At 38.6% G+C, this 14,742-nt stretch overlaps 1 non-coding gene across 1 annotated transcript; it reads right to left on the minus strand.

The window, feature by feature from the left end:
* Positions 1–4,359: 4,359 nt before the first annotated feature.
* Positions 4,360–4,465, minus strand: LOC130015860 (U6 spliceosomal RNA). Its single transcript, XR_008791178.1, has one exon. It is a non-coding gene; the product is annotated as a U6 spliceosomal RNA (small nuclear RNA).
* Positions 4,466–14,742: the final 10,277 nt, after the last annotated feature.

Genomic DNA, 14,742 nt, shown 5'->3' on the forward strand with positions numbered 1-14,742 from the left:
TAGCACTTTCTTTTCCTTCATGTTTATTCTACTGTTATTAATTAGGTCAAATATCCCTTCCGCCATCAACCCCACATCTTACACACGTACCCCAAGAAACAAACAAATATAGGGTGGGAGAAGATGAGGGAAAAAAGAAAGACTAATTGACAGCTAAGAGAAAATAAATTTTGGTTCATGTTCAAGGGCTACAAAAGTAGCCTTGAAGTGTTGGTAGTTTTGTTAAAATCTTGAATTTAAATATATGGATTTCCAAATGTAAGATGCTCCCTGTGATATTTAGCTTTGCTAGTTTTAGTTCTGGGCATGAAATAGCTACCCTTGGAAAATGTTTCTCTTACTTGGCTTAATATTTCCTTATTCAACCTATATTTATGGAATTTATTTGGTGCCAGATGCTGATGTGTATAAAGTGCTTGCCACAAAGATAGTTCAAACTAAATTTTGTCATCATGTAACTCCCTAATTAGTGAGACACTGGAACATAAACAGGCATTTAGAAAACCAGGAGCAAGTATTTCAGGTTGCTAGAACTCAAATTCAGGTTGGTGTATGATGACAGAGAGCCAGACAATGGATCGCCTGTGTTCCCGGGAGCGGTGGTCAGGATAAAGACTACAGTCACGAACAATGATTTGAAGTGCTAGAGGTGATATTCTGTCTAGTGTTATTTGATAGAAGCCCTTACATTGTACATCTCAGTTCAGGGTCTGGGGTGGGGAGTCTGTGCTTAGGGCTTTCCCCTGGCTCTGCACTCAGAGATCACTCCTGCTGATTCTCAGAGGCACCAAATACGGTGCCAGGGAATCAAAGCTGGGTCACTTGCTGCAAGGCAAGTGCATCCATCTCTACTATTACTCTGACTCAGGCATTCAGGTTTTTTTTTGCTTAATGGGTCTTCCATATCTGTTAACCACTGGAGAGGAGGGGCTTAAGCCTGGGTCTATCCAGGTAGAACACTTCACTTCTTTACAGTAACTTGATTTAGACAATAAGTCACATGATCACCCTATTTTCTCCCACATTCCATGGGCCAGAATTTGATCACACAGTCCCACCTAACTTCCAGGGAGGTTGGGAAATTAATTATATGATCTGGCTGGAAAGGTAATGGATTTTGGTGAATGCCAGGCACTCCTGTCACACATGTTAAGGAGCTGAAGCTTTATCCTTCATATCAATTGACTTTTAAACATGTCCACCCAAAAGCTTATACTTCTTTGAAATCTTCAAGTTTATCTAAGACTTATTTAAATCTTTCTTCCTGTTCCATAATATATTTGTTTTTCTTAAAATAAAAAGAATGTGCTTTCTTTGTTAAAAATTGTTAAAAATCTTCACCCTAAAGAATGTCGCAGGAATATTTGTCATGGTTGGTTCTTATTTTATTGACTCCTGGGAGAGGTGGGTGGATCCCCGATTTGGGTTACTTACTACTGAATTTAGGCAGAAGAATGGCCTGGCCAGATTTCCATTCAAAAAGAATAACTTAGGGGCTGGAGTGATAATCCAGAGGGTAGGGAGTTTACCTTGCACATAGGTGATCTAGATTCATTCTCTAGCACCTCATATGGTCCCCTGAAATTGCCAGGAGTGACCCCTGAGTGCAGAGCCATGAGTAAGCCTTAATCACTATTGGATATGCCCCCCCAAACACCCTCAAAAGAATAATCTAATAGCCATGAGCATCATAGATTCCAGAAAACTAATTTAGAGGGTTAGAGTTATCTAAATGGAAAACAATAATGGATCCAATTTAAGTTAGTGATCACAGACATGTAAGAGAATTTAAATCAATAGGACCAAATTTAAAAAGAAATTATCATAAATATAATTATGTACAAATTAAGTGCTTCAACACTGTCACTGTCACTGTCTTCCCATTGTTCATTGATTTTGCTTGAACGGGCCCAGTAACATCTCCATTGTGACACTAGTTAGTTACTGTGTTTGGCATATTGAATATGTCACGGGTAGCTTGTCAGGCTTTGCCTTGTAGCTTGCCAGGCTCTCTGAGAGGGGCGGAGAAATAGAACCCAGGTTGGCCCTGGTCGGCTGTGTGCAAGGCAAACGCCTTACCCACTTTAAAAAATTTAGATAGAAAAGCAGAAAGGCAAATTAGGGTTGGAGAACAGAAGAAACATGCGAATAATATAAAAGAAAGTTGATAAACTCTAATATCCAGAGAGGTCTTAAGGAAGCAAAAAGAAGAAGGTGTTGTCATAGGACAATGGATGTCACAATTCTTTAAAGATGATAAATAGCTTACAGAATGCTAAAATTCCACTAAAATTTTTAAAATTAAATAAGGGAGTTCTTTTTCATTTTGGATTACTAGTAAAGATTTTACTTTTAGCATACTAGTAAAAAGATTTTATTTATAGCACGTACACAAACCTGGCTCACTTTATAACAGCTTCTTTTGAGAAATACCTGATTTCATCTTCATGCCAACAACAAAGGTGTAATTAGACAAACTTGGGAGTATAGACTACTACTCACCAAGCTATATAGATGTTATAGCCAAATGGCGTTACCCAATATTCATGTGTTTTGACCAAAATTTCATTAATGACAGTAATAACTATGTATACAACATATCACTGTCAATGATATCATTAGTAGTCAAGTTTGAAAAAAATCTTTTTTCAAAGAAAAATTTGTTAAATAATGACATATCTCTCCTATGCAATATTACGCAACCATGATTTGTGAGTATTTATGTTGAGAAAGGAAGATATTCATGACCTATTATGTGAAAACAAAAGCTATCTATCTCCTTGTATAAATTGCTTTGCTATTTGTAAAATACCTATACTTTTGTACAGGAATTATGTGTGTATAAAAAGATGTCTATCACACTTTATAAAAATTATTTTTAACAGTGTTTATTTCTGAACTAAAGCTTAGAGGTGTTTTCCAACTTTGCCTCATTCTACACTGTTTTGAAACTTAATGAATTTTTTTCAGAAAACAACTTTATTGGGAGCACAGAACAGACAGCAAACATTTTATCCTTTGGAATAAAAAAATTTTATGTACATGAGAAACCGTCTTTAATGTATTGTAAGTCACAGTATCTCAATATTTTTTTTAAAAAAAGGAGGCTGATAATAGGTTGTCTAAAAAAGCTGTCTTCAGGGATAACTTCTGGCTCTCTCATGCCTATAATTCCCTTCCTCTGGATTAAAGGCAACCCTTTTCCAGTCTCAGATGGCTCCCCCAACCTCCTGCCCGCCCCCATTGTCACTCCTTGTGTTTTGTAATTTGAACTCAGATTCAGTTCCTCCTTAGCTGTGTCCTTGTTCCATTACTAATCCTTCTGCATCCTCTGCTGTATTTCAGAATGTTCTCTCTGCTTTCCCTAGCTGAGCGGCATGAGATAAGAGATATGAGATATCAGTGGAAATGATGAGCCCAGATATTCTCAGGTTGGCACTGATTGTTTTTATTGCCAGCATGTACTGGGGGTTCTGATCTCGCCTCAGTCAAAGATAGATGTGGGGCCAACCAAATTTAGGAGGGTCCAGTACTGCGTGGTTCCGTCTTAGAGTGTTCAAGATGGAGATGAGAACAAGACTTTGCCATGTTTTGAAGTTTAGTGAGTAGCAGGAAAGTATGCATCTATATATTTTTTTTAACCTGGACTGACTCTTGGGAGCAGGAACAGGAAATTGGATAGTGGAAGCAGTGTCCTGGTTAACAATTTAAGAGGAACTGCCAGTTCATTCTTTTTCTGTAGTACAGGTTTGTCTTGAAAACAACTTTTAAAAACAAAACAGTCAGGTTACTCTAACACAAACCTAAATCTTTTTTTTTTTAAGTTTGACTTCTTGACTCATTCTCAGGGACCCCCACGCCCCAGACACCGTCTGCCTTTCTTGTCATCATTGAGATCTTTGCCATTGGAAGCTGATTCACCTCAGCTTTTAAGGACTAGGACATTTCTTAATATGCATTGAACTCATGCCAATCTATTGTCTCACGTTGTTATTGTCTAAAAGACAGCGTGTACTAGAAATGTGAAACAGGAAATGTTCATATGACCTTCTGAAGGTAGAAGAAATTTTCCAAAGTTTGTATGCTGATGTAATTATTTTCATAGTTTTCTTTTGTATGTATCTGTTTAGTGGGAAGATCTTTTAAACAATTGTTTTTACTGTCTTGAGCTGTCCTGGGCATAGGTTATAGCTTCTTATCTCTGTTTCAAAGGAATAGAGCACAACGGTAGTTATAAGGTTGTATATTATTTTAAAGCGAGATGTTTTTCTTTTTTTTACACAAAAGCATTTCTTAAAATAATTGATTTGCATACATAACATCACACTGTCAGGAAAAAATTCAACAATGGAACAAAGGAAAAATATGAAATGCTTCACATATTTGCATATCATGCTTATGCAAGGCCATGCTCATCTTCTGTGTATCATTCCAGTTTTAGTACATATGCTGCATAAGTGAGTGCTAAATAGGTTTGGGGGGGATATTTTGGCTAAATTAGGTTTTGGGATATTCTTTTTATTTTTCTCAATGTGTGTGTAAAGCATAAATATTTGAATTTTTAAATCTATTTTAAGAAAACTCTTCATTATTTAACATAAACTTTTTTTCTGCTCAGGATCTAACATACACTCTATGCCCTTCTGCTCAATACTGTGCTTTGTAAAATTCCTGGAAACAGCAGTAGACAATTTCAGTGTATACTGGTGGATGGATTCAGTGTTCTTGCAATACTTGCAATAAGCATTTGTTAGCACAACTAATCTCTTTTAAAATTTTGGTCCTATTGTTATCAGCACCAATCAGTGCTCTGAAATAAATTGAAATACTAAACTCTTTGAAAGGATGGATTAAAGTTTAGACAAGTTCTAGTACTGAGGTAAAGGGGTAAATCTCACAAAATTGGTTCTTTTTCTTCAAGAAGTGAAAAGCAATGAGATGTTCTCTACAAAAGAAAGGAAGCAGTGATTATGATCCTCATTTCCCCTACTTTCTTTGGTTTAGAGCAAAGCCAAAGTCAGCCACTTATTCAGTTCTCCGGCATATTGAAGTGAGAGATTTTATTTAAATATGCATCAGGCAGTCTTACTTCCAGGTATGACTCTGTCTTTTTTTCCTTCTACTCATTCTAGGTAGCTTCATATTCTTATTTTATATATATGTTTGAATCTAGGATCTTTTTTCATCCTATGGCCTATCTTACAAATTTCACTTTATCCCATTTTCCAGCTTTTTTGCAGTTTTATATCATTACAGAAGCTCTCTTCTCCTTGTTTCTGTCCATTTGACTTCTTTATTCAAGCATACTCTCTGTAACATCAACTCTAATGTGCAATTGTACAGAATGAATGATGAAGAAAATTTGGTAAGCGGCCAGTTTTGCCTCTGTCTTCCATGACCAAAACAATGAGGTGAAAAAGGGAGAATTCAATCATCTATTGTTTTTTGTGTGCCTGGTTCCAAATAACCTTTAATTTTGGAAATTTCCTTAAATTCATTGTGTGCCTATATTGATGGTTGGATTTTTATTATACAGCTGTGTTGTTATAATTTTTTGAAAAGCTATTTTGAATTTTTTAAAAGTAATTTCAGAAACAAATGAGGTCAGTGGGCATCTTGTGTTAGGGAGGGGGAGGTGGGGAGGTTGGAATAAGAGGAAATCTTATGTCAGAGGCCTCTGTGCACATTTCCCTGAAATACCTCAGTTCTGCATAAGTGTAATCTGTTATTTTAGCTAGTTATAATAGTTGCACTCTCCTACCAGCCCCTTCCATTATAAAATCTCTAATATAGAAATAAAAATCTTTCTTCATTTAGGATTTCTCTCTAACCTTCCCAATTTGCATTTCCTAACAGGTTGCATTTCATCCTTTCTACAGACCAGATGATAGTTAGAAACAGACAAGCATTTTCAAAGATGTATTAGCCATAGTGGAGGTTCTGAGTCATCTGAATGTTCTCCAGCCAGGAAGAAAAAGCATGACAACTCCTGCCCAGGTCTGTGCAATTGTAGAGTAAGTCAGGTAAACAGCAGGACGCAGTTAGTTGCATCGCACCAAGGAAATGAGATGGTGAACTGAATGTGTCTCTGTACCTCCAGCGGAAGCTTTATGTTCAAAGGATATAGGGACATATTCTTCTTTCCAAATCATGTATTTTTAATTTTGTAATGAAATGCTCCCTGCCATTATAAAATACTTAAGACCTATACCAGAAAAATAGGAGTCAAAGGCGAAGTCTCTGGGAGACTTCAGGAAAACAAAGGCTTTCAGAGGCCACACAAGGAATTTATCAGCACCAGCTTCCCTTCATCTTTGACTATCCACTAAATCCATTGAGAGCAAGAACAGTGAAGAGGAAACATTGGAAGATTTGGTCTGGGCAAAAGCTGATCTGAAAGTTCTTATCTCAGACAGTGCCAGATATATTGCCTTGGTCAACATTGGGATGTTTAAACATTTACTAATTGCTTGAATGTTTTTAAAGAAAAACAATTAATTCAACTTAGAGCAGGAGAAATCACACAGGGACAAGGGCAGGGCTTTGCATGTGGACAACCCTGTTTTAATCCTTGATAGCACATGGTCCCACAAGGATTTGGCTCTGGAGATCGGAGCACTGCCATAATATCTGGGTAATGCCCATCAATGCAGGACATGAGAAGCACTGCATTGCCCAGCCCCCATATTGAACCAGCTGACCAGAACCCCTGAAAGGGCCCCTAGGTATTGTTTGGAAGGCCCATCTGCCCTCTACCAAATTATTGTTATTTTTTTCAATTGGCATGTCATTGCTATACTAAACTACAAAATTAGATCAATGAAAGGGAAAATCTCAGGTGAGAACAAATTATTTCACTACAGGTTTAAGTAATAAAAGTTATACAATATAATTATAAAATGCATATGGAAAGGTATATATATTTAAAAAAACTAGAAACTTTGGTTGCCTTTGAGGAAAATAATTCAGAGCCTCAGAGTCAGGAGTGCTATGTAAATGTTCACTATTACACACTAATTGAATTTCTTCCCTTGTACATCTATGGCAATTTAAAAAGACATAAACATTCTACAATTACAAATATTTTTATTATAAGTATATTTTCATAGGGACTCCATGCCAGGCTGTGGGGTGGGTGAGATCTCTCCCCACCCCAAGAGACCCAGCCCAGCAGCCTACCTCCACTGCCCAACCACTGCCATGCTCCAGGCCGCTTTCCAGACACTCAGGAGGAGCCTCACACACGAATGAAGTCCCACGTAACCCAGATAATGCGGAACTTTGTGAACTTGAACTCTGGACTCATCAGGACCAGAACAGAGATCCACTGCCTGCTTCCCCCAGTCTTCCGTGACTCAGGGATCAGACCCATAAGCCCCACCCTGTCAGCACCAGATAGTCTCCTCATTGGCCACCCTCCAGAACTCACGGATGCTCCTCCCAAACAGGAGTATAAAAGGAGCCTCCCAGAATCATGCCACCGGACTCTGCACCAGGCTGTGGGGCAGGTGAAAGCCCTCCCCATGCCAAAGGATCCAGCCCCAGCAGCTGACCTCCACTGCCCAACCACTTCCTGGACCTCGCGGTCGCTTTGCAGCCATGAGACACATTATAAGACACTTCCTACCCATTTATGCCTCTTGGAGAGCCCGGCAAGCTACCAAGAATATCCTGCCCGCATGGGCAAAGCCAAGCAAGCTCCCCGTGGTGTATTCAATATGCCAAATACAGTAACAACAATAGGTCTCCTTCCCCTGACACTGAAAGAGCCTCCAATTGTTGGGAAAAGATGACTAAGAAGAGGCTGCTAAAATCTCAGGGCTGGGAGGAATAGAGACGTTACTGGTGCTCGTTCGAGTAATTCGACGACCAATAGGATGACAGTGATAACAGTGATATTTCCATAAAACTATCTAAGTAGTTCATGGTTGTCTGATTTGTGTAAATCACCTAATTACTTAACATAAATTACGTAGTTTGTAAGATTATATAACTATTGCTTTTGCTTGGGTAGCTATCTTAACATGGGATATCACATTAACCGCAGTAGGTTTTTTTTTTACATCATACTGTACACAAAATACATGATGCTTGTAGATATGATTTTCTTCAGCGATTTCTAAGGAAGTTTCACTTGATAGTTTTATGCTTTCCTTCCTTAAGTATTAGACCAAGTGGTAACAGAATTATAAGACTTGGCCTTTCAATTATGATACTCAGGTGTGTTTTGTTTTGTTTGCTTTTGTGGTGTCAGGAATGGAACCCAGAACCTCACATGAGCAAGTTAAGTGACCTACTGCTCAGCCTCATCCCTGACCCCAAGTTCAGGTATTTATCCTCGTAGCCTCATTGTGATGTATCAGAATTCTGACAGGATCTTTGTCTAATCTCACTAGGTCCCAGCCAGAGTAGCTGAATCTTATCGCTGAATCTAAGATTGAATTATAATATCAATCAGAATTAGGGACCTAAGGGTTAGTACAGGAGGTAAGGTAAGCCTTGCCTGCAGCAGCATTAGCAAAAGCCTGATTCAATCCTTAACATATGATCTCCTGAGCACCACCAGGAGTGGTCCTGCACAGAGCCAGGAGCACACCTGAGCACCACCTGGGCACCACCCCTGAGCACCACAACTGGTTCATGAATTAAAAGACAGATCTCAGGTCTCCCTTTTTTTTTTCAGATCTTACTCTTTTTTTTTCCCTTTTCCCTTTTTTTAAATTTTTTTTTTTATTAGTGAAACACCATGAGGTATAGTTATAGACTTACAAATTTTTGCGCTTGGGTTTCAGTTATACAATGATCAAGTACCCATCCCTCCACCAGCGCCCATCCTCCACCACCACGGGTCCCAGCATCCCTCCCAACCTCCTCCTCTCCCATCCCACCCTGCCTCTGTGGCAGGGCATTCCCTTTTGTTCTCTCTCTCCTTTTGGGTCCTGGGGTTTGCAAGAGAGGCAATGGGTGGCAATCACGTTTGGTCTATAGCCTACTTTCAGCATGCTTCTCCTCTCCATCCTGGGAGGATCCTCCCAACACCCTTTATTTGGTGCTCTCTTCTCTATCTGAGCTGCCTTTTCCTCTAGCACGTGTGGCAGGCCTTCCATTCATGGAGCAAAATTCCTGGTACTAATCTTGGCTACTCCTGGGTGTTAGTCTCCCATTTTGTTGCTTTATGTTCCCCAGATGAATGCAATCTTTCTGTGTCTATCCCTCTCTTTCTAACTCATTTCACTTAACATGATACTTTCCATGTAGTACCACTTGTATGTGAATTTCATGACTTTATCTTTTCTAACAGCTACATAGTACTCCATTGTGTAAATGTACCAAAGTTTCTTTAACCAGTCATCTGTTCTTGGGCACTCAGGTTTTTTCCAGATTCTAGCTATTGTAAACAGTGCTGCAATGAACAGACAACTGCAGATGTCGCTTCGACTATACTTTTTTGCCTCTCCGGGGTATATTCCCAGGAGTGGAATTGCTGGGTCAAATGGGAGCTCAATTTCTAGGTTTTTGAGAATCATCCATACTGTTTTCCAAAGGGCTGAACCAGTCGACATTCCCACCAGCAGTGAAGGAGTGTACCTTTCTCACCACATCTGCGCCAGCACCGGTTGCTTTTGTTCTTTTGGATGTGGGCCAGTCTCTGTGGTGTGAAATGATATCTCATTGTTGTTTTGATCTGCATCTTATTCTTTTTTTAAAAAAATTTATTTTTTAATGAATCACTGTGAGGTATAGTTACAGACTTACAAACTTTCGTTCTTATGTATCAGTCATGCAATGATCGAATACCCATCCCTCCACCAGTACCCATTCTCTACCACCAATGTTCCCAGTATTTCTCCCACTACCACCACCACCACCCTCTACCCCCCACATCTGTGGCAGGCACATTCCCTTTCACTCTCTCTCTCTCTCTCTCTCTCTCTCTCTCTCTCTCTCTCTCTCTCTCTCTCCTTTAGGGTGCTGTGGTTTGCAATGCAAGTATTATGATGCCAACATATTCAGTCTATAGTCTACTTTCAGCACGCATCTCCCATCCCGAGCAGGCCCTCCAAGCATCCTTTACTTGGTGGTCTCTTCTCTCTCTCTCTCTCTCTCTCTCTCTCTCTCTCTCTCTTTAATTTTATTGAATCACCATGAGAAAGTTACAAGCTTTCATGTTTTGGTTACAATCATACAATGATCAAACACCCATCCCTCCACCAGTGCACATTCCCCACCACCAATCTCCCCAGTATGACCCTCTTCCCCACCTTCCCTCTGCATCCATGGCAGACAATATTCCCCCATACTCTCTTTCTACTTTGGGGCATTATGGTTTGCAATACTGACACTGAGAGGTCATCGTGTTTGGTCCTTTATCTGCTTTCAGCACACATCTCCCATCCCAACTGATTCCTCCAGTCATCATTTTCTTAGTGATCCCTTCTCTATTCCAGCTGCCTTCTCCCCTCCGCTCATGAGGCAGGCTTCCAGCTATGGGGCAATCTATTTGTCCCGTGTATCTACTATCCTTAGGTGTCAGCCTCATGTTATGTTGTTTATACTCCACAAATGAATGCAGTCCTTCTATGTCTGTCCCTCTCTTTCTGACTCATTTCACTTAGCATGATATGCTCCATGTCTATCCACTTATAAGCAAATTTCATGACTTCATCTCTCCTAACAGCTGCATAGTATTCCATTGTGTAGATGTATCAAAGTTTCTTTAACCAGTCATTTGTTCTAGGGCACTTGGGCTGTTTCCAGATTTTGGCTATTGTGAACAGTGTTGCAATGAACATATAGGTATAGATATCATTTCTACTGTGCTTTTTTTGCATCCTCATAATATATTCCCAGAAGTGGTATTGCAGGGTCATATGGAAGTTCAATTTCTAGTTTTTGAAGGACTATCCATATCGTTTTACAGAAAGGCTGGACCAGTTGGCAATCCCACCAACACTGAAAGAGTATCCCCTTTCCCCCACATGCACGCTAGCACTGGTCGCTTTTGTTCTTTTGAATGTGTGCCAGTCTCTGTGGTGTGAGATGATATCTCATTGTTGTTGTTGCTGTTGTTGTTTATTTTTGGGTCACACCCAGTGGTGCTCAGGGGTTATTCCTGGCTCTGCACTCAGGAATTACTCCTGGTGGTGCTTAAGAGACCATATGGGATGCTGGGGATCGAACCTGGGTTGGCCGCGTGCAAGGCAAATGCCCTACCCACTGTGCTATCGCTCCAGCCCCTCACTGTTGTTTTTATTTGCATCTCCTTGATGGCTAGAGATGTCAAGGTCTCCTTTTTTAAGAGTGCTCATGGGCCAGTGCAAGTTGTTCTTGAATTTGCTGTTATTAGTTTACTAGGTCATTTTATGTCAGAAAGTTTTGTAGATATTTCCCTGCTCTCAGTTAACTGAAAGATGAAATGATAAACAGTCCTTTGATCAGAAATTGGGATTACTCTGACCTACAGTGAGAGAAGAATTTAGTATACAGAGGGGGAACTTTCATTTTCTTTTTGCATTTTTTTTTCAGAAATTATCCAATCCCAGGATCAAATCACTCTAATTTGGCTATTTAATACTTCATTAATATGTATGTGGTCATATAATACTTCAAACCATTGCAGTGTAGTGAGTTAGGATGAGTTTTTTTTTAAAACCGAATGAGATAAATTCAATTTATGGCTGTCTCTTACCACACATGAGACCTAAAGAAAGTTACTATTTCCTCATTTATAAGTTTCCTCATTTATTAACTTCATTTATAAGTTTCCTCATTTGTTAACTTCATTTGTTGGAAGGAATCATTCTTTTTTTGGAGACGGGGTGGGGAGGGGGGAAATTCCAAGCCATGCTCAGGACCCCCGGGGCCCCTCCAGAGATTCTGGGACCATTGGTTGGTGGTTCAGTGCAAATGGCTGAGGATGTGATTACTCAGGCCCTGTAGTGCTGGGATTACCTGGGCCATGCCAACGATGCTCAGGAGCCTCTAGGATTGAACCTGGGTCAAATGCATACAAAACATGCACCTTAACCCCTGTACAATCTCACCAGTTTGTCTTTCGGCACCCTCTTTAATTTGTAAAGTGCTTGATACTGGGTTTATAAGGTAAGAGGGTTTAGAACTTAAGATTGCAATTATTAAAATTGTTTTGTACTTAACAACAACATAGAAGTATCATTGCATGTGCACAAGAACTTCTGGTCTCCCACTACTTGCTAGCTCCTACTTCTCTCCTTTCTCCTTGCCCCTAAATCTCCTCCACTCTTTAGGTTTTCCTGACACTGAGGCTGCAAGGCTGAGCATTATGACTTCTTTTCTATCCTGCTGGCCTTATGCAGTCATGGAACTTGAATGTCTAATATATGTTACTAACCCTCAGATACATAACCTCAACTCAGACCTCTCCTGGACTATATACAAACTTATATGCTTTGCATGTTTGTCCTTAATCTGGATGTCTTAGAATTTATTTTGAACACAGAAGATTTCAAACTGAACTTCTTGATTTTTTCACCAATTTGTTGCTTCAACAGTTTTTTCCATCTCAGTAAACGACTCTATATTCAGTTGCTCAGCTAAAATCTTTCAGGTTATCCTTGAATACTCTACTCTTTTCTCAGATCTATAACCAAAATATCAAAAAATCCCTTAACCTTCAAAATCTATAAAAAAAAATTATTCACTTTGTGCTCTGCTTCCTTGCCTCTCAAATATTTCACTTGATTCTTATTGGGAAAAAATTTGTGTCTGTGTGTGTGGGGCGGGGGAGGGGGGTTGGGCCACATACAGCAATGCTCAGGGCTTATTCCTGGCCCTGCACATAGGAATTACTGCCTGCAGTGATTAGGGGACCATGCAGGGTACAAGGCAACCACCCTATCCACTGTACTGTACTACCACTCTGGTTCCTCTCATTGGAAATTTTACTCAAGCTTTTTGCTTCTACCATTTCACCTCTAGACACTTCTCAAAGAATAGTCAATATGATTCACCCATAATGCAGTTACATACTGAATTATGTCACTCTTCTGCTCAAAACTCTCCATTGTTTTCTTACCTCAGAATGAAAACAATCAACTCTAATTTTTCATAATCTCTGCCTTGTTCACTCTGCACTAGAACACTACCCTCTTCTTTAAACATAATAGACACACTCTCTTATTAGGCTTTTGTATGTTGTCCCTATCCATAATGTTCTCATGGACAGACACATCACTCATCTTCTATATCTCTCACTTCCTTTGAGTCTTTCTTCAAATACTACTTTCTCCATGTGGTTGTTATCACCAACTGGCTTAAGCTTGAACTCTCCAGTTACTCTGTTCCTTGATCACCTTTTGATTTATTTTTAAAAATAATAATCACCATCATCTGACTTGTGTAAGGTATTCTCTTATTTTATATCTTCTCCACTGTAAAACTATAAATTATTGTTCACTGCTGTATCTCTTAATAGAGTAATAACATTTTGCGTATACTATTATATAAATAGTAATAGTTGTTCAATAAATATTTGGATGTTTACATAATGGAATTAATAAATGCATTTGTAGAAACTCATTTTCTATGAAATACAGTAAGAAATATGAAATAGGAAAATATAAAAGTCATATTGGGTATGGAGTCAGAACCTGAATTCTTTCACCTGGACCACCTATTACACTGGAGCTCATTTGTAGAATATTTATAGTTCCATCTCTGAGACCTAGTTCCTAATCTCTAAAATCTGTCAGATAAGTTTATATTAGCAGTCATAAATATGAAGTTGTTACATTTTTTCACAAATAAAATATTTATTTCTCTCTTACCCATCATATGTTCTAACACTATAAACTAACAGTCAAGGATATTGAATATTACTTTAGGAAAATTAGGCTGCATATAGAATATATTTTTAAAAAATTTGTCATCAAAATAATTATTAATTAGGTCTACATTTTACTGAGATATGGAAGGTAATAAAGAGAGTACAACATATTTAGAGCACACCATCTTTTCAGATGGAGAAGGAAATGGAAAGAAATGCTTAGATTTCTTCTTCTTCCTATCCTTGTTTGCATGTTTGGTCAAGCCCCTTTGGTTTACATTGTCATAAAACCATTCAAATGACTATTTTGGAAGTTCTTGTATTTAGTGTCCTAACTTTGTTCCAGCTATGAAAGTCAAATTACTATTTATGTGTGTAAATTAATAGTTATAGAAAAACCAAAGGATGCCCCAAAGCTTTTAAACAATTTAAACAATTTGGAATATGTTAGTAGATGTCTATGATTGAAAAACATTTTCTTACATCCAAGAAGAAATAAGGTTGTATAACAAAACCACATTAACTAAGATTTACTTAATTGTATTTACTAATGATTAATTCAAGATTTATGTGCTTGTCACTTTTTGAATAGGTCCTCAATCTATTAGACATTTTAAGCTGATTAATATATACTTGATTGAATCTTACATTTGCATTCTCAGTAAAGTCTGCGTTGAAAAATTGTGTAAGTGGTTTGTGCAAATAAGATTGGAAAAGGGGATTATTAAAAATTGTAAAGAATACAAACTTAAAAAGTTAATGTTTACATACAAACATCTAATACAGAGATAATCTAAGCCTGTGAGGAAGGATTCTAGTTATGGATCTGTTGTCCATACACTTCTGTTCTTAGAGACAGCTTCTGGATAAGCTCTTCACTAACCTGGCCATCATTCCTAACAGGTGTGTCTATCCTATTTGTCCGGAATGCCTTTTAC

Source organism: Sorex fumeus, unplaced genomic scaffold (assembly GCF_029834395.1).
Source record: "Sorex fumeus unplaced genomic scaffold, SorFum_2.1 ptg000131l, whole genome shotgun sequence".
Taxonomy (NCBI): Eukaryota; Metazoa; Chordata; class Mammalia; order Eulipotyphla; family Soricidae; genus Sorex; species Sorex fumeus.